This window comes from Rhipicephalus sanguineus, chromosome 2 (genome assembly GCF_013339695.2).
Source record: "Rhipicephalus sanguineus isolate Rsan-2018 chromosome 2, BIME_Rsan_1.4, whole genome shotgun sequence".
Lineage (NCBI taxonomy): Eukaryota > Metazoa > Arthropoda > Arachnida > Ixodida > Ixodidae > Rhipicephalus > Rhipicephalus sanguineus.
In genome coordinates, this window is record NC_051177.1 from 231,320,185 (window position 1) to 231,342,675 (window position 22,491).

The following is a 22,491-nucleotide window of genomic DNA, read 5'->3' on the forward strand; positions in this document are numbered from 1 at the left end:
TTTATATGGCGGTAGATAGGAACTTTTCATTTAGCAATGTCAATAACTGTACTCGGCAGCTGATGCTATAGCCAATTCACTGGAAAGCAAGGGTTGATGTCAGTCGTTGGTATTGTTTTAAATGGAAGCCTTTCTTAGCGAACTTCTGCGACTTGAGCGTATCTATCTATCTATCTATCTATCTAGCCGCCTACGACTTTGTGCTCTCCTGGTCGCTTGGTTCATCGAATGTGCACCAAATTGGCATGGCGTAACATGACTGTATGACGAACATAAATGACAAGTCATAACATGAAATCATGACACGCATGTCATGTACAGCATGATTTACATGCTACTCTCATGGTCGCTGGCGCCGTTTCGCTAGTTTGACATACACCAAATTGGTATCTTGCGACGTGACTGTGTGACGAACATAATACACGAGTTAACAGAAATCATGACACGCATGTCATGCACAGCATGATTTACGTGTCACGCTCATGGTGCGCTGGCGGCCGTTTCGCTAGCTTTATATACACCAAATTGGTATCTTGCGACGTGACCGTGTAACGAACATAAATAACACGAGATACACGAAATCATGACACGCATGTCATGTACAGCATGACTTCGTGGCACGCTCATGGGCGCTGGCGGCAGTTTCGCTAGCTTGATCTACCCCGAAATTGGTATTGCGCGACGTGACTGTATGACGAACATAAAAACTCGAGTTAACATGAATCATGACACGCATGTCATGTACAGCATGACTTACGTGCACGCTCATGGGGCGCTGGCGGCAGTTTCGCTAGCTTGATATACACCAAATTGGTATTGCGCGACGTGACTGTGTATGAACATAAAAACACGAGTTAACATGAAAATCATGACACGCATGTCATGTACAGCGACTTACGTGCCACGCTCATGGAGCGCTGGCGGCAGTTTCGCTAGCTTGATCTACCCCGAAATTTGTATTCCGCGACGTGACTGTGTGACGAACATAAAACTCGAGTTAACATGAAAATCATGACACGCATGTCATGTACAGCATGACTTCCGTGCCACGCTCATGGGGTGCTGGCGGCCGTTCGCTAGCTTGATATACACCAAAATTGGTATCTTGCGACGTGGCCGTGTGAGGAACATAAATAACACGAGTTAACATGAAAGTCATGACACGTATGTCATATACAGCATGACTTGCGTGCCACGCTCATGGGGCGCTGGAGGCGGTTTCGCTAGCTTGACCTACCCCGAAATTGGTATAGCGTGACGTGACTGTGTAACGAACACAAATAACACGAGTTAACATGAAAATCATGACACGCATGTCATGTACAGCATGACTTACGTGCCACGCTCATGGGGCGCTGGCGGCGGTTTCGCTAGATTTATACACCAAAATTGGTATCTTGTGACGTGACTGTGACGAACATAAAAACACGAGTTACCATGACAATCATGACTCGCATGTCATGCACAGCATGACTTACGTGGCACGCTCATGGGGCGCTGGCGGCGGCTTCGCTAGCTTGATCTACCCCGAAATTGGTATTGCGCGACGTGACTGTGTACGAACATAAATAACACGAGTTAACATGAAAATCATGACACGCATGTCACGTACAGCATGACTTACGTGCAACGCTCATGGGGCGCTGGCAGCCGTTTCGCTAGCTTGATCTACCCGAAATTGGTATTGCGCGACGTCACTATGTGACGAACATAATAACATGAGTTAACATGAAAATAATGACACGCATGTCATGTACAGCATGACTTACGTGCCACGCTCATGGGGTGCTGGCGGCCGTTCCGCTAGCTTGATATACACCAAAATTGGTATCTTGCGACGTGACCGTGTGAGGAACATAAACAACACGAGTTAACATGAAAGTCATGACACGTATGTCATGTACAGCATGACTTGCTGCCACGCTCATGGGGCGCTGGCGGCCGTTTCTCTAGCTTGATCGACACCGAAGTTGCTATTGCGCGACGTTACTGTGTGACGAACATAAATAATAGGAGTTCACATGAAAACCATGACACGCATTTTCCTCAATGACATACAAGACGATGTATGCAGCTCTTTGCTGGCTGCTTCGCATTATATCGATTCCCACAATGCGTGGGATCTGCCGGCTTTTTTTTTTGTTACTGCTGATCGTCCTCGAATCACGAACATTCTGTCCGTTATCTGCTCTATGACTGGAAGTGCACACCAAGTCTTGGTCTCCTCACTTCCTGTATAACAACACACGGCTCGCCTTTTGCTTCACGCACAACTTGTGGGCACTGTGCTGTTTTGTTGCACATCCACCACACTGTCCCTTTTGAAAGGGCCAACTGATGCTGAAACAGATCGTCTGGCATTTAAAGTACCTTTTTCTCATTCAGAAGTGTGCTCATTTGTGAATGCAGAAGTAATGTGAAAGAATATGCACGCAGTTTCTTCAAGACAGAACCTTGTAAAAAAAATTCGGCAGATCCCACGTACCGTGGGAGTCGATGTTATGCGAAGCATGCGGCGGGTAGGTGACTGTGGCGTGACTTTTTTACTGAGCGAACGCGTTACAAAATGACGCTAAAGATTTGTATATATTTTATACGCACACATATATATATGTTGAAGAGCTGCATATGTGTTATTAAGCAGTTGTTTACGGTTGGTAACGCGCTGCCAATGACAACGTGGGTATTACCCAACCCAGAAGCGGTAAGCTGATATGTAGTGTTTATACGTGTCCCGAGAACGCACGTGCGTTTCACGAACCCGTGTGCATGTGTGCAAGAAGTTTTTACAGTTCTTGAACAAGGCATCATCACCGTGATCAGTGAGCACCAGCAGCTGGTCATGACTTGTTATAGGATCCGGTCGTGATCGTGGGGAAGAGGGGTCCATAGTGTATTGAAGTACGTGGTATAGTAGAGCTGTTGGAATTCGTGGATGCCTCGGTCATTTCGTCGACAAATTGTCTGTCGAAGAGCCGGCGACATGTCAGAACCTGAAGCCACCTTTCGCGTTGGTGAGGCATAGGCCGTCGAGGCTGGTAGGCCTGGATAGTGCTACGTAGACCAACATCAGTGGATGGTGTTTGTCCTATTCGTAGACTACCTGGGCGTATGTGGCCTACGTAGCCTACTATACAAATGGCTGTCAATCAATCTGACCTCATCTTCGGTCAGCATGAGGCCATCGCCCAGCCTCTTAAGAAATGAAGAGGACACTTCATCGTTCTGGTGGACGAAGTGCACTTTACGATGCGGTGATGTGGATAACATATGTAACTTTCGTTAATGTATTCCTCAGGGGTCGAGCAATTCTTCAATATAGCTTGCTGAATCATAGGAATACAAACGTAACGTTTATTAGACTGCTATAAAATAGTAGCCAACACTGGAACTACAGACGTCAATCTGATATGACGCCCGTATCGTAGGGGTACACATCGTAGGAGTATCATGTAGTGTTTATTGCTTTCTTGTATAATTAGATAGCCAGCACCACAACCACAATTGACGTTGCACCGATATTGCGCCTGCGTAGGTTCTTATCCAAACCAATTTATAGACCTGGTCGTGGCTCAGTCGTAGAATACCTGAGTGCCACGCAGAATGCTTGGGTTCGATTCCTGCTGGGATCCTAATTTTCATTGTATTCTCCTGCGTGATTGGTCAACGCTGCCGATGTTGGTTTTACTTAACTCTCTAGCATTTAAGTTACCCAGTGTCTGTTCTAGCCGTTCCTGGTAGACATAAACTGTCAATCACCTGTGGCGATACCCGTACACCTAGGCCCGTGGTTAAACGGGGTAATGGGCCACACGTGTTCTAGTGGAAAGGGTTTGACGACGTACGCGACAGGATTTTAACGTTATTTATGTCATGACGCGGCAGTCATATTCGTCAACTCCTCTTACCCTCCCCATGCAAATTTTGGTCTACACCAAGTTAAGGAGGCGATCATGAGAGCACCCAGACGTAGGCGGCTAGATAGATAGATAGATAGATACGTAGATAGAAACGCTCAAAGTGGCAGAGGTTCGCTAAGAAAATGCCTTCGGCATTTTAAAAAATTATTCGTGTTCACACCAATGCAAAGATAGCATATACTTTCTGTAAATAAACGTACATTGTGAAACTGTTGTGTCATGTTTTAAAGCATTACTGACATTTATTAAATGCACAAGTTACAAGAAACATCATGCTGAAGGAAGCACAGTGTGACATCATACTGCATGGGTAATTAATGACTATACAATGGAAATATAGATGACATCAGCATGCAACATAAAGCATTATACGCGTTTCAAGGAGCACCTTTGTGGTCACGTGTGGCAGGGACAAATACTGTAAACAGTATCTGCGCACCTCAAATTTTGGTTTAAGTTCGGCACATGTTGTCTCTGTTTATTGCTGTGTCCCATCCTACAGCATGAAAAAAAGGGACACATGAAATTGCTGCACAGTATACCAATCACAAGGTACATGGGCAATTGTGTGCACAGCTATGCATTTCAGATATATTACAGGGTAGTATAGTACCCCTAACAAGATGGCCGTTTGTCAATGTTTATAAGAAAGGACAGTTGCATAAGACTGGTAGTACATGAAGCAGCAAGACAAACCAATATATACAGTGTCCAAAACACACCTGTGCAATTGATGGATGCTTTCCTGAATAGCAATAGGAAAGTTTTTCCTTACAGATATAGCATCAACATTACATAAATGTAAAATGCATGTTGCAGTGTAACTGGCCTAATTGGTTTACAAAAAAAAGTATATGTTTGGTTTTCGAGGACATAACTTTGAAAAAGGATTGATAGCTGTGACCCACGCAAAAGTCAACTGCAGTTACAAAAAGGACACAGATAGTAGACTGTGTTGTTATTTTGCTTAGTGTAAAAGCACCTTCTGTGAGTGGCAAACAGGCATATCATCCTTTAGTGCAACTTGTAAAAACACTTGTGTCATATACATTCCTACTTCAAGTGACAACTACAGTCTTTTGGCGTACAGTCAAGCATGGTCTGCATATCATTTCAGATAGCTGACTAGCACATGTAAAAAACTTATGAAGAGCAAGCACTGCCATGAAATCTTGCAGTGTCAGTTTCACTGGAGAGAAAGGCTATGCTTAGAGGCTTGCCGCATGAAATGACGCGCATGATATGTGTTGTGTGCATCATTTTAGAAGGCTGACGACCACATGTCAAAGCAACTTCTGAAGACGTGCTCACACTACTACAAGAAAGTGGAGTATCTATTTAAAAACACTAATGCCCTACGCTGTCACACCAAGAGATGACATGCAATAAAGAAACGTGAAACAAAGAACAGAAAAATGAAGACAAGTTAAAACGGAAATAAAGTCTTAATGTTCATGGCCGACGAGGTGGCTACAGCAGTAGTGAAGACTGGGGAACTCCAGGCCCAATGGCAGCCAGGAGATGTAGACGGTGCCTGCGATGCATTAGGTAGCCGAATGCATGCCACTCACTCCATCGACAAGCTCCGGATGCTGCAGCTAGAGAAATTCACAATGTATTACAGGCCAATTAATGCAAGAACACACAGGAAACCAAACTAACGCTCCATCGGTTTGATTCGGATAGGCGGCGATGACAAGGCATTTGTCATTGAGCTGGAGAAAAAATGCAACCGTTTTTTGTTATTTATACGTTTAAACCAGGGCCCAACCACAAGAACTCAATAGATTTGAAGTGTTGGTTTCACTTATTTTTGTTCCACGAAAATGTGACCCCGAATTGACTCCGCTCCTTCTCAACCTCGGTACAAGCACTTCAAAGTAGCATCGTTAAGTCTTCACACTTGAGCCTCCTTTACGTGGCAAAAAAACCTCGGAACTTGGCGAAACACTCGTAGCACTTCTAGCCACACACACACCAAAAACAGGCCCTCCGCTGCTGGAACAGCCTGATAGGTGGCTCCGTAAATTTTCCCATCTTTTTTTTTTTTTTTTTTTCAGAGTTCTCGCCGCAACGCGGTAAACCAATGCAGCATATATCATACAGTTCTTTGCAGGCTACAACAATTATACTTATCAAATCTATTCGTTATATCATCACAAATGAAACACCGTGGTGTGCATGTTAACACAAATGTTTTACGCAACAAGTTTCTTCTGTGCAAGTTCGATTCATTAGAAGTGTACGTAAAATGCACAGGGGAAACAACTGAATGTGCACGTCCATGTACGCTGTAACTACGCTCGCTCACGCACTATCGTTCAGGAAATCAAAGGTGAGCTTACTAGATATCAGACGATAGAAGTACAGGCTTCCCCAGTTCATAACGATTTTTTTTCGCTACCTGTAAGAACCAAAGCAAAGTAAACATAACGCGGTAACGGCATTTTTACTCACCTTGCGGCTAGAATTCCATGTTTTCCTTGCTCTTCGCAGCTTCCGATATTCCTCTGCGACGAAAATACTCCCCGGTAGTCGCGATCACATTCTTTTCCGCAGCATTATAGGTGACAGAACAGAAAACACGGCTCGCAGAGACGATCAGCTGTTTTTCTCGCAAACGGCCGCCATAAGCGACTTGGATTGGATGCAAAAGCGACACCCATGTGGCTACGACTCTCAAAATACGTTTGTTTTGCGTTTACTTCGCAATACGCTTCATTAACCTTAGCACCAGAAGCTCATAAAACAAATTTGTTTTCATTTGCGTACAATTGTTCTTTTGTCACACGCTCGCGGACGAAATAAAAGAGTTATACGGCCCCTTTGCGGCCCTCAGCCAAAAAATCACTAAAGCCCTAGATTTTCCCCCCAAAATACCTACACATTACTAAAGATTTCCCCAGAATTCCTACGTAAAAAACGCCAATTGCCGCACTTGTCTTGCTCAACAAGCTATGGGCGGCTACGAGCGCTTTTTATTGGCCAAATTCAAAAAACGTCGCGGCTTCCACCGTGGGCGGTGCCTCAAGCGTGACGTAACAGGGAAAACGGAATACGGAACACGGAATAAAAGTACATTATACGTATAGTGCCTAGAATATACTGGCTTAGTGTGCTGAGCGCGCGCTTTGGCGTGGCCACCGCGCTGATGCCTTCCCATAGTCACCGCATGGCGGCGCTGCGACTCGCTAAGGTCCGTGATGATTGAGCAGAAGCTTCGAGGATTATTTCATGCTGACGATATTGTCTTATTTGCTGACAGTCGAGAGGATATACAGCAGCTGGCGGATATATGCGGAAGGGAAGGGGAAGCTCTAGGACTAGGATTTAGTGTAACAAAATGTGGATTGATGGTATTCAATGACCCTTGTGATCATGCGGTGTCAAGACAGGGCCAAGAAATACCGAGGGTGAGCGAATACAAGTACCTCGGAGTATGGATAAATGAGGGTGACAGGTACATGGAAGTACAGGAAAAAGCCTCAGCAGCAAAAGGAAAGAGGAATGCTGCAATAATGAAGCACAGAGCATTGTGGGGATACAATAGGTACGAGGTGCTTCGAGGTCTGTGGAAAGGTGTAATGGTTCCGGGGCTTACTTTTGGGAACTCAGTGGTGTGCATGAGGGCAGAGGTGCAATCGGGAATGGATATAAATCAAAGGACTGTGGGACGCCTCGCGTTGGGTGCTCACGGGAAGACGACAAATGAGGCTGTAAAGGGCGATATGGGATGGGCAGGTTTTGAGGCGAGGGAGGCTCAGAGCAAAATAAGGTTCGAAGAAAGGCTAAGGAATATGAAGGAGAGTAGATGGGCAGAGAAGGTGTTCCGTTACTTGTATAGGAAGAGCGTGGACACAGAGTGGAGAAAAAGAACTAGGATACTCACTAGTAAATATACGGCTGGTAGTGTAAGCAGTATGTCAACAAAGAGCGTTAAGCGAAAAGTCAGAGAGGCGGAGAGGATTTACTGGATGGCAGCTGAAAAAACCGGCTTTGAGTAACTACCGAAAGGGCAAAAATGAAATAAGGAGGGAGGCATTTTACGACAATTCAATGGGAAGCGCTTTACTGTTTGAAGCGAGATCGGGTTGCCTTAGAACGGGTAGTTATAAAGCGAGATTCAGTAAAGAAGAAGAACAATGCACGTGCTGCGGGGAAGATCAGGAAACGGCGGAGCATGTTCTGATTGAATGTGGAGACATCCACCAGGTGTACGTTTAGGCACGAGCCTACATGACGCCTTGGGTTTTAGAGACAATGGAAAGCTGAACACACCCGCGATTGAAATAAGTAAGAGACGGTTAGAGTATTGGTGGCAGAAAACTAGAGAGAAAGGACAAAAATAAATAATGGGGAAAAAATAAGGACATTCTGCCGTACAGGGCGCAGAATGGAGCTGTAAGGTTTTTTTTTCTTCTGTAGTAAATAGTTTTAATTGAAGTAAAGACACTAGGCCAACGCTACAAAAAAAAAAGGTAAAGGTTTTTTTTTTTTTCGTTTCGAGCCTGGTGGCACACTTGTCACCGCCCCGTTATAAAGGGGACGCTCATAGCATCCATCCATCCACCCATCTACCGCGCGTCGGAGGCTCCTGCGCTTGCAGCTGCGTAGCACGGCGCTTTCTGCCGCAAGTACAGTGTTATTCGTCTCCTTTAACACAGTCGTCAAAACGCTCGATCGGAAGAAGGAAATTTTATTGCCAAATTATTGCCCGCAGAGAATCCTCAACTGGTTGGGCAATAGAAAGCGACGAAGCGTTTCACACGTACCTCACGTCGTCTGCTAGTTTTCGCGACTCTTTGCTTCACCACCAAAGCGAAGTAGAAAAGTCGCAATTAATATACTACGACACACCCAACTTGCCAGTCGAAAACAGTCAGCTAAGGTTGACACGTTAGACGCAAAAAATCGTGAAATCCTGTCGTAAGGATGGCTCACGGCAATTTCGATCGCGATCAAGCCCGACTCGGACTGTTCGCAGTTGGTACATCTTATTCCGTTGAAAACCGCGCGAAGACGGGACGAAGGCTAAGGAACAGCGCTTGTGTTCCTTAGCCTTCATCCCGTGTTCGCGCTGTTTTCAACGCAGCGATTCTACCCGAAGTCGATCAAGTCAACTGCAATTCGCGCCTCAGTCGCGGTCATATTTTTATATTAGCGGTGCATGTCACTCGGTATGATGCACCATCATGGACTTATCATGCGCCGTCAGATCGGTGGCTACGATAATTCTCGCGAGCAGATATTTGATCCGGAGCGGGTCGACAGTAATCTCAAATTCCCGTGTAACGCTGGTATTACACAAATACAAACATTACACACGCTGTTTTTACACAAATATTTCTTGCAGACATTATGACACCAGCTTTTGCACTTTGTTGGCTCCGCAAACAGGATGCATTTTGCTCATCCAATGCTACAGATAAGCATATGCCCCATACTTTCGGATCGGTTGTTTCGATGTTTCTGCAGTTCAGCTGTGCCTACTGCATTTTGTAGTACGTGAGTAAGTTCGTAGAGCATCGTTTATACGCAAATGTAGGTTGGGGTCACTTTCACTGTTCTGCGTTTTCCAGCATGGCATCCGCATTTTCTAGAACCACATGCGGTGAACACAAGCCAGTCTGAATAGGATTCACTACTCATGCATTTTATTGAACGGCACTGCTCACTTCACAAAAAAAAAAACATCACGAATGTGTCTGGAGCTTCAATTTCATTTTAACGGAAGGAAGGTAAGTTCAAAGAAACCGAACAGGGGTCATTGTAGTCAAGATCGACAACTCAATTAGATAATTTCATTAGTGTAGCATTGTGATTGGCTGAAATATTGCCTGAAAAAATCAAGTGCAAGGCACCTTTGTGAATATGGGCTCTTGTTTTTAACCGCAATGAGTTAACAGTTTAAGGTGGTTTTTTGGTAAAAAAATTCAATTTTGGGATTTCTAATTACCTGATACAGCATTATTTATCCTTCAGAAAATATATCATATTTCGGCACTCACCATTCCAAAGCAATTTTGGGTTCTTTTTCTTGACACATTGACAGGTAATGCGCGCGTACCCTTACGTTACTTCTGCGTTTTTTCAAAAGAACATTTTTGTCATTTCTGTACCTTTTTCTCAAGACCTAGTGGGCTTAGAAAACAAGAATTTCTACGTGTTAACTAATGGCATTTAGATAACTGGCACTAGAACCAGTAGCCTATGCGCACTCGTATTTTTAGTATAAAAAATCAGTCATAAGTGGCAATTTTCATAAATCAACAGACATAAAAAACATAACAAATCTCGTTTTTGTTGTACGCTCACAATTTTACTTCCACTTCTGTAAAACCTTTATGCAAAATTACAATGCTCTGCAGATGGCAGATCTTATTTAAAAAGTACATCAGTAAAAAATACAAATAAAAAAAAACATTAAACAATTTCAACTATCTTTGAGCTTTAATGTAACCTGCGTCTACCCTAAAATACCTCGCAAATTTTAGTCATAGCTTTTCATTACCACTGCTGTACAGTCAAACTTCGAAACTCACTTTCAGAGTATGACCCCACCTTAATAAACTGGGAATATAATCTGAGCTTCACTATGAAAAATCCCTCGTTTCCACAACTTGACCATCAACTTATCAAACATAAGTATGCTGTTCAAAACACACACATAAATGTGACAAAACGCTCAACAGAAGAGACACAAACAAATAGTCATAAACAGTTCTAAATGAGCAAAACACAGTGGAAAATGTTTAACGGGCAGGGAAATACTCACACAACTGCTTAATACAAAATATTAGTGAAAACCTCATCTGTACATCAACAGAAAATGCGATAGCCACTCCGACAAAGCGGCACGAAGCATGTTTTTCTGCGCCCCTGATGCTTCACCGCTTCATCATAACTGTTTGCAGTTCTCATTTACACGCGCGTACACAAAGAACAGCGCAAACACGATAAAACAGACAAATTCGGACACGAAGGCACGGAGTATTTATAAAGCTGCGGAGGCACTAAGACACGCAGGCCAAACCGGCGCGCGGGCTACTACACCTTTGCGACAAGCGTCGCCGCCTGCCGGCGAAAGTTGGAAGGCATCACCGGCCCTGCCACCTCCTCCCATAGGAAACCCCCTCCGCTCAGCACACTAGCCAGTATATTCTAGGCACTATATTATACGTACAGTGTACTAGTAATTATACGGGTACTGATCACTGACCTCCATTCACGACCTCCTCGGATTTTTTCGACTTGACTAGGGAATTCCTGGGTACACTAAGGCGCTAGTTTTGCTCGGTAGCCCAGGGTAGCCATCATGAATGGTTCTCGTACCGCTAACGTTGGGCGATGTTTTGGTGGCTTTTTACCCCGTATTCTGAAACTAGCCTCGACTCGAATTTCACTCCTCACTTGACCGAGCTGAGCAGAGCGCCGCTGGCGCCGCCGCTCGACAGAAAATGACTCACCGGTTCTCACGAAATGCCGGCTATCGCTGATATGCAGTGAGCATTCCTGCCGAAAGGTGGATCTGCCATCGACATTCCCGAGTCAAGGTGGAGCGCCGGGTGAAGGGTCGTTTATCTCGTGCCGACCGTCGAGTGCAGCTGAAGCGTCTGTGACTACGGCAACATCAGCAGCTTCACTCCATGCAGTGAGCCCACTACTCCTCTTCTTCTTCACTGTAGTGCCACCGTCCACTTCATCGGTTATTTCTGTGCGTGTAATACTGGAAGTGTCAGCCAGCGCAGCGCCACGCGTAGCCAATCGTAGTTCGAAGGCTATGTGCTGGGCCAGAGGCTCCGGAAGTCTTTCGTAGGAGAGGGCAGGATAACGTTTGGAACCATATTCTCAAGTGCACGCACGCGCACGCAAGCTCGCACGTTTCTCATCTGTTTATACTTAGCATGTGACTTTGAAAATATTTGTCAGACTGTAGCATGGGCATTTCAAGCATGACCATTGTTGTTATTGTTTGTATTTTCTTTTACTCTACTAACTTTTTTCATTGAATTAGGAGCAGATATGAATTATAGTAACTTGTATTCTTTGAATAAGTAAAGCATCTTTCTTTATAGTTTATCCATATCTATCGCAATAGATAACTCCAAACAATCCTCTTGGTAGTGTATGCGGTCCAGAGCCCGACGTGAAAGAGCATTCCCTGGTTCTTTCCATAAATTGACTAAGGCTGCACAACCTTGTTTGACAAAAAGGCTTGCATTTCTAATGTATCTCCAGCGTGACGTTAATAAAGACGTCATTTCGCGTCTTCAAACAAAAACAATCATACATAAATCAGAAAGGTATACTACCAACGATATTTCATTGTTCGATAAAATGAGCCTTTACGATTTCAAACAGAATCTGTTCGTCACGCGCGATAAGAATTCAACGGAAAGATATAATTTTCGAATAGGCAGCGTAGAACAGTGCAACAAATACGTACACAAAAGAAGACGCAAACACAAGCGCTGCACTGCAACTGGTGATTTATTGTCAAAAGACCCAGCTTATGTGCGTGAACACGCACGTGCGCCCTGACAGCAGTGGATACGATGAGGACCAGAAAAACACGAGCAAACCGCACAAATAAAGGCACAACAAAAAACAATAAACACGTGGTTCCGATTAAAAAAAATTGCCACACTGTATGTGGTTATAAGGTATCGGCGCGCTTTTTCAGAGAACGCAACCGAGGGGCAACTGACACACTTATCTTTGCATTTGTCAATTTCCATGGCCTCGATTACCTCTCTAGTTTCCTTCTTGCGTTCCTTGCGCACAATCTCCGTACCGGTTAAAGTGGGAGCACAGCCACAATCCCTACAATGGAAGGCCGAATGTCCAGAATCTTTTGCTGCAAAGTGGCGGTTGTGTTCCGTTAGCCGTGTGTTTATGCACCTGTCCGTCTGACCAATGTAAACCTTGTTACAGGTCAGAGGGATCTTGGAGATCACCTCCTCTGTGCATGCGACGTAGGGCTTGCGGTGCTTGATTTCATATGATTGCGTATGCCTCTTAGCGCCATTCACCTTTTTGCACAGGCCCGACAACCGCACTGGTGCTGAGAACACAACGTCGACACCGGCTTTCCGGCCTATCTTTCGCAGATTGTGCGAAATGGCGTGCACATAGGGTATCACCACCGTACTCCGGTGGTTCCTGCTTGCGGCAGCACTTGTTTTCTTTTTTTGCAAGCCTTCTGCAACCGAAACCAAGAGGTTCGACGGATACCCAGAGCGCCTAAGGCGGCTCACCTGGTTAGCGAAGCTGACATCACCTTTGTGCGGACAGGATTTTTGGAGGGCGCTAAGGAAGCATCACCTGGCAATTGCTCTCTTTACAAGGTGTGTGAAGTTGTGTAAACCACTTACACAACTTGTAGCTCTGTAAAGTTGTGTAAAAAGCAATAATTGGAAGAACTTGGGAAGTCCTTGGGACCGTAAAGAAAGCTAGGTCTAGACTTATTCTTAGCTGCAAAAAAGCATAAACCTGAGTGCCCGCTTCGGGTAATTATCTCTGAGACAGGAACCTGGCAGAAATGTCTTGCCAATTTTTTGCAAGAGAAACTTAAACTTTCCACCATGGATGACCCTTACCAGATTCGAAACTCCAGTCAGGTAATAGACTTTTTTAAGAACACGACCGAGACACGGCTTTCAGCTTTTTTCTGCTGACATAAAAGATTACAGTATTCCGCACAACGACCTAATGACAAGCGTGGGCGAATGTATTGACGGGCACGGTGTCACCCGATTTCAAAATAGCGCCGGCATTCACAGCAGCCAATTCATGGAACTCCTGTCAACTTACTCGCATTCCACTTTTGCGGAATGGAAAGGCGAAGTGTACATCCAGAATAATGGAATTTCTATCGGCTCTTGCATCGCTCCGCTGCTGTCCGACATTTATTTGGCTGCGCGTGACAGGAAACTAAATCACGCCTTTCAAGGTCAGCAGGTGACTTGAGTTTTTAGAATACGTCGATGATTTTTGAGTGGTTTTAGAGTGTGACGACAAGGACCTTAATTCTGCAGTATCTAACGTTATGGCCACATTTTCTTCGTGCCTCGCACCATTGTTACTAACGTACGAGCTGCCCATTAGCGGGTATATCAGCTTTTAGACCTTGGTGTATAGCAGTGTTGCGGAGTTGCCACTCCGGAATTAGAATGACTGCGGAATTATTCCACATTTTCGCGACCCCGGAACGGAATGAAATGGGGACAACGCTTGGAGGAACGGAATGGGAATGGAATTAAGCACCTTTTGCCCGGAATGGAATTGGAATGGAATTACGTCTTTTTTTTGAAAATAGAATTGATGAGACAAAATATTTAATTTCACCGCACTATCTCTCAGACCGCGTAGACCATACGTTCAAGGTACGAGAAATCGCATGCAAGACTGACGTATTTCAAGATGTTTTTTTTCCCAAAACAATCCTAGAATGGAACCGATTGCCTTCAAACACTGCCTCTATCGTGTCGAATGATTCCTCTATTAAAATAGCCGTGTTTTTTTTTGTTTCTACTTTTCTGATTTTTATATGCAATGTTATGTTATGTCATTGTTATATGTATTTGTGTTGCTGATTGTGATTAAGTGGTGATCTTGATTATTTGTTTGGCGGTATTATATTCTATTGTATTCTCTTTTTGTGAACCCTCCCCACTGTAATGCCAATTGGCGCTGTGGGTAATGAAATAAATAAATAAAAAATAAAATAAAGAATCAAAGAGAGGGAGAGAGGGAAACAAAGATGAAGCAAGCGTGAGAGAGCAAGGCAGAGAGGGAGGAAGGGAAGTGAAGGGGGACAGGAAAGAGTAAAGCGTAGCGCATACAGATTGAGCAAGAGATAAAGAAATGTGGAAAGACAATCAAAGGGAGAGAGAGAAGAACTAGGAATAAAAATAGAAAGAGCAAAAAAGAGAGAGAAATACATGGAAATAAAGACAACAAAAAATCGGAAAGAGAGAAAAAGCAAAAAGGGAGAGGAAGAAAGAAAAACTAAAGAGCAACAAGGAAGGCCGCCCAGCTCCGTACTTCCTTCAGGCTTGACACCATTAGTGCGAAGCTGCGTTACTTTTTTTTGGCTATGACTTCTCAGCAAACCTCGCCACCAACTAGTTGGTTATTTTGTTTGAGCGTGCGACAGCAGCACGCGTTTAAACCGCCCCGCACAAAAAAAAGAGAGAAAATGCTGCGTGACACCTGGGAGGCTGACAGAGGGGCCCCTCTCCGCTTCCGGGGTAGATATTGCGAGCCACGTGCGGCACACTTGTGCCACATGCTGCGCGAGCTGGCTTTTTTGATTGCGATCGGACATCCGAGAAGTTCGCGTACAGCTGCGGAGCACCTAGTAATAAAATACGGGAAAGGTGTTTTTCAGCATTTGTTTTATACAGGGCGTTTACAATAGCGCACGTGGCAGCCGCACCGAGCTTCATCGGGGTCGTCGTGAAGGTACAGTGTTTCACCTTATATTGACTGCTGTCGTCCAATGCACAAAATTCCTCCGAAACAGGCAGCCGTAGTTCTCTAACGATGCAAGAAATCACCTGAGCACAGTCCAGTGCTGCCGTCTTCGCTATTTTAGCCGAGTCTTCTTAATTACAAAAAAGATCCTGCGGTTAATGTGGTGCTTGTGTATCCAAATTCCGCTACTATGAAACCCGAGGAAGCGCGTAGCACGGGCGCCTAGCGATTCCCTTGGCTCTCGACCTTGCCAGCGCCTCGGCAAGCGCCTGCTTGCCGAGCCCTATCTTGCACGGCGTGGGTATCAGCCGGCTCTCTCAGAAGCGTTTTTCGCGATTTTACATAAATCATTGTAATTAATTCTTGGTTACTTCTGTTCTGTATTGGTCACCACTGCGTAACCATGAGACAGTGGTTGGCCGACAAGCCGGGACTCTAAAGTGGCACGTACTTGAAATATGAACTGCGTTCAAATGCCGTTTCGGGAATTTGCCTAAACAGCTCACGCATTTGAAATCACTGCAATTATATGCTGACGCGATGCAGTCGTCTGCGTTTCGTATTTTTCGCACTGCTAGCTGCACTGCTAGCTGGTATGCTTGCTAGTCGTACAGCTGCCGGCGGATACATCCGGCTGCTGCTGCTTTTGCTCTTCAGGCTGGCTTACCGGCAAACAGTTATGGAATGCTTTATTTGACATTCCAATTACTTCACGCTAACCCCTCGTTTCGGTTAATCAAGGTCTTTTCACAACAAGCGAACATAGGCTTACGAAATCAATGAAAGGCACGATAAAGGCTTTCCTTTCGTGAATGTTCATTTCCACTAGTCGGCATGTTTCGCTATGCCTAGCATCACGATTGGTTGAAAGATTCTTTTTCAGAACCACTCTAGCTTGAGCACTCGGGTGTTCACTAAGTATTTCGTTCGTCACGAACGAAATACTTAGTCGCTGGCTTTTGCCACTGCTTGGCCGCCTTTGGTAAGGCTATGTCCAGCATTAAGAGACATGTGGTCATTTTCAAACAACTCTAGTGTAGGAAGCTTTTGTGAATGAGGAGCACACACCACCTCGTGCGCTGGTGTGGTGGCGTCACTCCTCAGTTCACCTGGTGACAGGAGAAAGAAAAAAGCGGATGTCCTTCTCCTAACACATAATTTCAGCCAATACATTTTTGGGCCAAAGTCAGTGCTTCATCCCAGGCCCGTATCCAGGAGGGGTGGGGGGGGGGTGCTAGCGGAATTCTGATGGAGGGGGCTGTTTTACCGAAAATCAAAAATGAAAGTAAGTGTTTTCCAAGGCCTTCAGCAAATGGGTCGCCCCCGAAAAAATTTCGTGGCTACGGACCTGCTGCATCCACCTCACTTCTGCACATTTAACGGTGGTTAAAGTGCTCGACTGCTGACCCGAAGGTCGCGGGATCGAAACCCGGCCCTGGCGGCGGCATTTTCGATGGAGGCGAATAGCTTGAGGCCCGTCTATTTAGATTTAGGCGCACGTCAAAGAACCCCAGGTGGTCGAAATTCATAAGCATATCGTGGTTTTGGGATGTTAAACCCCAACAATTACTATTATTACTATTTCTCCGTGGGTCGTGAGACGCAAGAGAAGACTAGACAGTGTTCTCTCAGCAATGTCTCTGGCTCGCGGCGCACCGCAGTTCAATTATAGGAGTGGAAAGTGTGCTACGGACATCATGGGGAACATAGAAATTGCCGCAACGCATACGACAGTATACTAAGTTGCTCACAAAAAGTATTTACAGATACTGCGATCCCCAAAGGGAATTTTAGCAGGGTGGAAGTACAATATTGCCGCGCGCTTAATATGCCAGCGAGAAATAGGCAGACGAAGACGCAGTAACTCTCACGCCAGAGCCTTTTTGGTCCTGCTGGTTTCCCTTCCATGAGCGCTGCTTGCCCCGGTGGTCGGTTAATCCCGACAGGCAGCTGTAGTCCATGGTAGCCCCCAGGTGGGCTGGCCTCCACAACCTTTTTGGTCCTGCTGGTTTCCCTTCCACGAGCGCTGCTTGTCCCGGTGGTCGGTTAATCCGGACAGGCAGCTGTAGTCCATGGCAGCCCGCAGGTGGGCTGGCCTCGATGACCTCTTTGGTCCTGCTGGTTTCCCTTCCACGAGTGCTGCTTGCCCCGGTGGTCGGTTAATCCGGACAGGCAGCTGCAGTCCATGGTAGCCCCCAGGTGGGCTGGCCTCGAGGACCTTTTTCGTCCTGCTGGCTTCCCTTCCACGAGCGCTGCTTGTCCCGGTGGTCGGTTAATCCGGACAGGCAGCTGTAGTCGATGGCAGCCCCCAGGTGGGCTGGCCTCGACGACCTTTTTGGTCCTGCTGGTTTCCCTTCCACGAGTGCTGCTTGCCCCGGTGGTCGGTTAATCCGGACAGGCAGCTGCAGTCCATGGTAGCCCCCAGGTGGGCTGGCCTCGAGGACCTTTTGGTCCTGCTGGTTTCCCTTCCACGAGCGCTGCTTGCCCCGGTGGTCGGTTAATCCGGACAGGCAGCTGCAGTCCATAGTAGCCCCCAGGTGGGCTGGCCTCGACGACCTTTTCGGTCCTGCTGGTTTCCCTTCCACGAGCGCTGCTTGCCCCGGTGGTCGGTTAATCCGGACAGGCAGCTGTAGTCCATGGTTGCCCCCAGGTGGGCTGGCCTCGAGGACCTTTTTGGTCCTGCTGGTTTCCCTTCCACAAGCGCTGCTTGCCCCGGTGGTCGGTTAATCCGGACAGGCAGCTGCAGTTCATCGTAGCCCCCAGGTGGGCTGGCCTCGAGGAGTTTTTTTATTCTGCTTGTTCCCCCTCCACCCGCTGCCTCACCGGTGGTTGGTTACTCCGGACTAAAGTCCCTAGATTTTTCCCTGTTCTTTAAAGGAAAAATCTAGGGACTTTACTCCGGACAGGCGGCAGCCACGTGGCACCGCAGGTAAACCGGCCAGGCGGCAGCCACCTGGCAATCGCAGGCGTCAGGAACGTCTCCTTTCTCTCCGCCTTCGGGGAATGCATGCCCGATCACAACACACAGCGCTGACTTTCAACAAAGTCAGCGCTGTGTGTTGTTACCTTCCTCTGTCCTTGTCCGTTGCGGTGTTCGTATATTCAATCAATGATGCTTTTCACTTGCAGCGACCTATTATGCAATAAAATTTGTTCTCTGTATCGACTGATCTGCTAGCAAAACAGTTACATCACCCGCGAGCAGCAGGAAAGCATTGCATAACGTTGGTGTGCAGCAAAAAAATCACAGCATATCCACGGGGTGAATGATGATGAGTGGGGCGAAGCTACGGAGGGAATCATCTGTAAACCGTGAAACTCTTCCGTGAAATGCGCCCAGTACATAATATAAAGAGTGTGAAACATCGTGTGTATATTAAACATCAAACTTTTATTGTACTGTTGGTTTACGTGGTCCCTTGATTATCACTTGTGATCGGTGAAATGCAAGGAAGAAGTCCGCTCCCGAGCGAAAGAGCGCCAAGAGCGACCGCATTCCCCGCTCGCCCTGTGCGAATTAAAGGCAAGGCTAGAGGGAAGACAGGACGCGCGTTCCACGACGCGAGGTCGGTAGCATGCCCAACGAAAGCCAACGGAACGCGATCGTGCAAGTGCTCCGGCTTCGCATCGCCTCATGGTTCCATTTAGCGTCCCAAAACCAAACATATTGCTCAAGGTGTGCCTTGCGTTTTTCGTAGAAATAATTTCTTTATCATGTACATTAAGACGAAAAGTTGAAAGCTCACTAGAGTGTATCGCCCGCAAAGTATGTCTTTTAGTGTGATTTAACTCTCGTATGGCAGGGTCCTCGCGCCGTTGCCGGTCCACCTCGCCCGTTGACGATCGGGCGAGGTGGCTAAATACAACAACTACTACTACACTTTAAGAAAAACATCTGGCGTTCTTTCGTTCTGCTTTTACAAAACATCTGGCGTCTTTCGTTGGTTTATTTCATCAATCAACGGCGTTTTGAACAAAATTTTTATTGTTTAATCACGCACAGGAGAAATCTCACCAGGCACTACCTTGGAGGTAAACAATGGCTGCTAATGGCAATGAGAGACAGAAGAAGTCGGCTTTTAGCTAACACTTACACTTCTACTTCTACTAACGTTTCCTACTGGAACATGCCAATGGCTGCTAATGGGGAATGAGAGACAGAAGAATTCGGCTTTTAGTTAACGCGCACGCTGCGAATTTTTTATTGTTCAACAACGCACAGGAGAAATCTCCCACCGGCACCACCTTGGAGGTCAAAGCGTAAGACATGTTACTCACTACTACGATCACGACGACTACGAGGGACGAACGGGTGCCGCCTTAAGGAGCTTCGCCCCTAAAATATCCTTACCTTTCATGGCTTGCGGGGCTTTTCATCATCGCAGTCACGTTTAACCAAAAGACAAATCATCATCAAACGTGGACGGTGTTGTGCCAGAGCACCTGACCGAACGGGGAAACGAATAAACACCTGCACTTCGTTGGAAGTCAACGGCATCGCGGTCAGCGTCTGCCCTGCGACCAAGAAAAGGGCCAGCTCCTGCCACCTGGAAGCAGGGATAAACCCCTGCATGCTTTGTCTGCATTCCCGGAAAACGGCGTCTTCGCCCAGCCGGCCCCGTCGACTGACGCCAGTCGTTCTCCCAAGCTACCCAGCTACGGAAAGCAGCATTCCTGAGGACGACGGAAAGGCTGCTCAACACCTGCGGCCAAAAGGAGGGTTCCATCACAAAGGTGCCTTATTTAAGACCAGGCTGGTCCGTTGTAATGGAGACGCCGACTTGGTTGAGCTGGCAGGCTCTGTACCGCTATAAACTGCGATAACCTGCTATAACCTGCTATAACCTGCTATACCTGCCATAAACGTTGTTACTGTTTCATAAACGTTTTGCCTCCTTGTCCTGCTCCTCAGCGATAAGTCCGATCTTCGGCTACATCGGCTCGCCAGCCTCCCGGCTTTCATCGACACGAAACCCGCATTCATAAAGGCCCGAACACACGTACGCGTTGCAGCGCGTCAACGCGTGACTTTTTGAAGCGGCGTCGCGCCCTCTCTCTATGGAGAGGGAGGGCGCGCAGCTTCGCGTAGCCGCGCGCCCTCCCTCTCCGTAGAGAGAGGGCGCGACGCCGCGTCAAAAAGTCACGCGTTGACGCGCCGCAACGCGTACGTGTGTTCGGGCCTTAACAGTGGTGGCAGCGGTGGGATACCACGACTCCGTATCTCGAGCTGCGCACCCCAGGGCCTATACCTTATTTCTTAAAGGGGTCATGAACCACTTTTCCAAGTAATGATCTAATGGCCTCAGTATCGGAGTGTACTGCCTCCCGAATCGATTGCCGCAAAAATTTCTCGAATCCGTCAAGAATCAGCGGAGTTACGGGGGTTTGGCGCACGCTCCCAGCGCTTTCTCTCTTTTCTCGTGCCGACGAGCGCACTGGAAGCTAGACAGGGAGGGATGGCATGGGGGAAAGAAGTTACGCCAGCGCGCGTCATGAAACGCGATCGCTCTCCCGCTGTGATTCGCTGCGCGAGTGCGGCGCCGGCAAGTGGCGGCATTCCGCGGCAAGAAGCGCATCTGATCCGAACGCCGCTCTCGATTTACGTCGGCTATCGGCCAATAAGCATGCTATGTCTTTGCGACGTACAGCGGACAGACGCCCCGCCCACCGACGAGAGTGAGAACCGGCCTCTGTTTGAAAAGAGGGTGCCTGGGGAAACGGCAACTTCGCGCTCCGCTTGTGGCCATTACGCGGCGCGCACGACTGTAATATTTGGCAGAGCAGTTCATAGCCGTGTCAGCTTTCCGCAGGATGTGTTTTTTCAATCAGTCCAAGGGGTGCTTCATGACCCCTTTAACAGTGGAGGAAAGCGGTGGGATACCGCAACCCCAATTCATAACAGTGGTTGGCAGCGCTGGGATACGCTACCCTCATCTCAACGTTTGGCTGCGATGGGATACGCTACCCTGATCTCAACGTTTGGCTTCGGTGAGATACGCTACCTCAACGTTTGGCTGCACGGGGATACCCTGATCCCTACGTTTGGAGAGCCGGAGCGGATCCCTGCAGGCCCGAGGCTCGAGGACGACCACGACACCTCTCGACGGCAGCTACGAGTTCGACCAGGGTCAGCTACTTTGGTTGGGTGAGTGCCCAAGGTTTACTGGTCATTTCGCCAGACCTCTCTAGCACAGGCAGGTGTTAGTAGAGTTTGATTCATTTTACTCACTTCGAACCACGATATTAGTTTTAAAGTAAGAGTAAAGTTTGTAGAAAGGCATCACGAGGGACGAGATCGCGATGGAGAAGTACCTAGTGCAGGATCTCCTTGAAATTTGTGAGGACTTGGGCATTTCCGCCGGGTCCGCAAAAACGAAGGAAACGATTCTCGAGGTGATGCGGACAGAGAACGTGACCATCGAGGAAGCTGACGAGACTTGGGAGGAGATTTGCGAGAAAAAGCGGAAGGCAGAGGAACGCGAAAGGCGCGAAAAGCAGGAAGCGGAGTAACGCGAAAGGCGCAAAAGACGGGAGGCAGAGGAACGCGAAAGGCGCGGAGAGAGGCAGGCTCAGAGGCGTCGCGAAGAGCGAGAGCATGCTCTTAAAATGAGAGAGCTTGATCGTAAAATTGAGGCGATTAAGTGGCAGCGAGCACAGTACCAACTCAAGATCTTCGAGACAGGCGAGAACATTGTGTCTTTTCTCGTTAAGTTTGAAAAGGTCTGCGAGGAGGTTGGTGTTAGCCAAGACCTTTTGGTGGAGAGGCTTCTCGCGTTGCTCCCGTGCCGAGTCGCATCTGTTTTAGAGCGCTTATCCGCTAAGGAAGCGCATGACTTTGATAGAGCTAAATATGCTTTGTTCAGCCACTTTGCTGCTTCAAGTCCGGCTGACTGCGAATGTAGAGACTATAGGTACAGCGCTGAAGCGCGTAGCAAAGCGCTAGAAATTGAGGCCCGTCTCAAAGCACGTGTGGACGAGGCGCTTCGCAAGACGAAAGAGGAAGAAGCGCTTCGCATGGCGCAAGAGGCTGAGGCGCTCCGCAAAGCGCGTGAGGATGAAGCGCGTTGGAAAGCGCAGGAGGACGAGGCGCGCC

The 22,491-nt window shown here is 47.2% G+C and overlaps 1 protein-coding gene across 4 annotated transcripts in view; it reads left to right on the forward strand.

Moving 5' to 3' along the window:
• LOC119384163 (uncharacterized) overlaps positions 1-22,491 on the forward strand; it is a 386,807-nt gene that overhangs the window by 144,610 nt on the left and 219,706 nt on the right. Inside the window, exon 1 of one of the 4 annotated variants that reach the window (XM_037652451.2) lies at positions 15,240-15,386. The exons of the other annotated variants lie outside the window; for them this stretch is intronic. The gene's annotated coding sequence lies outside the window, so the exon portion shown is untranslated. Of the gene's footprint in view, positions 1-15,239; positions 15,387-22,491 lie in introns of those variants that run through there. 4 annotated transcript variants of the gene reach the window in all.